The following is a 4,215-nucleotide window of genomic DNA, read 5'->3' on the forward strand; positions in this document are numbered from 1 at the left end:
TATATATAATATATATATATATAAGTCATATCACGTTGCCGTGATTCATATACATACATCGAGCTACAAATGTCCTTTAATATCTAATTCACTCTAACTCGGAATTAATATATTTTCATATATGCTTAACCGAAGGGGAATTTTATTAGGCGATAATAGAATTGTATGGTGCCTTAGGTTCGTGCCTGGGCGCTGACAATTCTATTATCGCCTAATAAAATTCCCCTTAGGTTAAGCATATATGAAAATATATGAATTCCACGGTAGAGTGAATTAGATATTAATGGACATTTGTAGCTCGATGTATATATATATATATATATATATATATATATATATATATATATATATATATATATATATATATATATATATATATATATATTCTTACATATAAGATCGAGGTAAATACAGAAAAATTGCCAGCTACCCGATCGTCTGAATACCTGGTGAGATGAGACCTACTTGACTAATCACTGTATCCTTATTCATCGCTCAGGTCAACAGAGGCATCATGGATTGTAAGTCATCTTCCTCTTATCACTCCGACCTCACCTGGGACCTCAGGCCAGGTTCTCCAGTTGGCTTCATTTGGAATCTTCTCAGTTATTTCATGAATTTTCACATCCTGGTGAGAGGAAGCCGAACGGACAAGGAATCCTTCTTTCCTTCACTTCGTTCTTTTTTGTTTTCATTTATTTATTTATTTTTTATTTTTTTATTTTGCGCCGCTTCAACATCCTCTTCTAAGGTTCGACCTGTTTATCCTTCGTGGACACTAGTGACACAGGCGGCTCTATAAACCTGAATTTAAAGGCAGTAAAACTTGTACCTTAGCTGGATTAAGTGTCGTCTTGATTTTTGTGATAAAATACTTGATGTGCTTTTCTAGGAGGGTCGAAGTGCTCTCAGCTTTTGATCAAATTAATGATGCGGTCAGTAAGTCTTCAGTTATGCGCTTGGGTTTAGGAAGATCGGCTGCACTCCAATGAAAATTCTCTGGATGATCCATTTACATGTGTAGTTAAATTGTCCTGAATCGCAAGTTGCTTATTATTATCATTATTTGGGAAAAACTCTCTATCGCGAGAGTATATATAATGTTCTAAAGGGTCCACAATAATAAACAGTGTTGCGAGTCCGTGTATAATTTTTAATGCTGTACAAAAACCTTTCGAACCCTTCCTTGGGTTCGAAACTTTTTGTAAAGTTTTAAAAATTATACACGGACTCGCACACTGTTTATTATTGTGGACCCTTTAGAACTTATTATTATTATATTTATTATTATATTATTATTATTATATTATTATTATTATTATTATTATATTATTATTATTATTAACACATCCGCACAATTCTTGAATTTATATTATTAAGGCACAAAGGCATCTTGATTTGTCTAGAGCTTCCCCAATTTTTAAAGGGTGCTAATCATGTTTGAGTTCGAAAGGTTAAATTATAGTTGTAATGGTAATTAAAAAAGTAGGGAAATCGAAAATTTATATCCTTTTGGTTTAATAATATAATCATAATAATGATGATGATGATGGTAATAAGAACATTCGAAAATATTAAGAATCGTTGTATTGAACTTGGGGTATCAGTCATAAAAAACTCTACGGAATTGCCATTCCTTTTAACAACTGAGGGTAGACAAATTTATTTTATATTTGGTGTGTGTACAAAAAATCAAAGGGTTTCGGACGATAGAATTTATTCAGTCATTACATGCAGTCCTTGTAAATAAAGACATTTTAAAAAAAAGATTATTTTAGCCTTATTCCATTTCAGTTTTAAGCCTTTCTTGTGATTAAAAACTTACCTGTGAGATTTCTGTCCTTATGAATATGAGGCAAATCGAATTGGAAAGCGCCGAGTCAAGACTGCTCCTTCAAAGTAAATGAGAACCTGATTAAACCTTATCATATCAAACGAAGCCAAGATCAAGAGAACTATCGTGCGATCGTCATTAATAAGATTATAAATTATTTCTATAAAATGTTAAATGAAATCTCGTGGTTTTAAGGCCTCCACAACAGTTACCAGAGACATCCAAGATTTGATATTAATAATCATATGAATGACGATCACATAACAGTTCCCTCGACCTTGACTAATTTTGATATGATAAGATTTTTTTGTGGGTTTTCATTTACTTTAAAGGAAATGCTGTGTGAGTTAAGGGCCCCATACAATGAACGATTAAATAATTGTCTGAACGACTGTCTGTATCGTTCGCCAAAACACTGTGTATGGGCTTATCTGAATGCAAAAGTGGGCGGAGTTTCGTGTCTGAACGATCTCAGCGGGAATCTATCGACCAGGTTGCTGGCTTGCGACTAAAGTCTGTCATACACAGATCGTTCCATGTTAGGTTTGTCTGCCGATACAACGGTATAACGCGCGTCTCTTCTAGTGATGATGCCATGTCTTCTCGAAACAAAATCTTTGTTCAGACTGAAATCGGTGCGGAGATCGTTCGTACTGTGAGAATAGTTTGTGTGTAGGTCGATAACGACAATTGTTCAGACAGTCATTTAGACAATCGTTCAGTTTATCTGGGCCTTTAGAGGGAGAATGCACTTGTATTTAATTATGAATAAAATTTGTCTTACGTTAATTTGAATAGGTGATGGCATAAACTTATATATATATTATATACTTAATATATATAGTATATATATAATATATATTATATATATTATAATATTATACAATTATATAATATATATAATATATATATATAATATACATATATATATATATATATATATATATATATATATATATATATTATATATATATATATGTTGGTTGTCAGGTGAATTTGATTGCTACCACAGTGGTAGTATGTGTTATTACCTGATTGTTCCTGTACTAAGTTGCACCAAAGGCTTTGGAATCTCTTGCACGGCACACGAGGGCAAAAGAGAGCCTGTTACAGGTTTCTAAGCTACTTGACCTTTTTTCTCTAGGGAGTACGAAGCACAAGAGCGTTTTTTGAAGGGTTATGGCTCTCATTTAGGTGGAAATGTCCCTTAAATTGCGGATGAGGCTGTTCATGAGAGGATAATAGCATCATATTCTCTCTCTTGTAGAATGTTGGGCATAATCAGATTCTCGCCACTGTACGAGGTGTAATTAGAATTGTAAAAGAATTATGAATAATTTGAATCTGAATATATGTTGTTGTGGTGGAAATGAGAAGGAATGCATGGACGTTTTGGTCCTTTGCATAACAAATGCGAGAAGGCAATGTGTGCAGGACCGGGGAGAGAAGGATGATTGTAGATGCGATAAATAAAAGGCAAAGAGCTCATAGCATACCCAAGATTAAGGAGATGAGTGAAAGAGTACAAATATATTTGTTTGAGAACTGTATGGGTAAGAATGAACACAGCTAAAGTTGTTACAGTGAGTATGCAAGGCGCGGACTGAAAAATAAACGGGACAGAGAAAATCTCCTTTGACTATCAGTCTGTGCCTTAATGCGCATAAGGAATGAACCGGTGATTGTGCTAGGTGGGAGGAAAATTTAGGTGCCAGGGAAAGAGATGGGGGCGTGGCAGATGTGGGGCTTCTGGGGTAAATGAGGTCGGAAATAAATTTGTAGAAATTTGTTTGGAGAGAGACTTGATTGATGGAAATAATTTTCAGATGATACAGTAATGAATGGGTACAGTTCAGAAACTACAGAGATGACTTACCGAAAGTAAACATAAGCAAGAGAAAGGCTATCACTGTGCAAATGGGAACTAGGAGAATAGGAGAGGGAATGCTATTATGAACTGTGAAAGAATTGAAGTAGTTGAGCCTTAAAAGTATTGGGTTGTAGACAGCCTGAAAGATGGCAGGATGAAAGAAGAGGCGAGTTACACAGTATCTGAAACAAGAAAGGTAGCAGGATGCGGCCATAAGATTAAGACGAAGCTGAATGCCTGTGGAGTCTCCAAGGTTAAATTGTCCGCCGAGATTACTGGAACAACATTCCTTTTTTGCAAGGGGAATGAGGATTTTGAATTCAAATGCAAGAGAGAGGGTGAAAGCTATTGAAATGAACTGTACAGTTGATTTTGTTGTTAAAAGAACTAAAAGGGTGGGAAGTAGTCAGATGAATACGGGTAGTATAAGAGGCAGCATAGATGGAGGGTGCATGGGAGTTTTTTACTTGGTCAGGCCATGTGGAAAGAATGGTTGGTAAAAAGAGAACAC

This window comes from Macrobrachium nipponense, chromosome 31 (genome assembly GCF_015104395.2).
Source record: "Macrobrachium nipponense isolate FS-2020 chromosome 31, ASM1510439v2, whole genome shotgun sequence".
NCBI lineage: Eukaryota > Metazoa > Arthropoda > Malacostraca > Decapoda > Palaemonidae > Macrobrachium > Macrobrachium nipponense.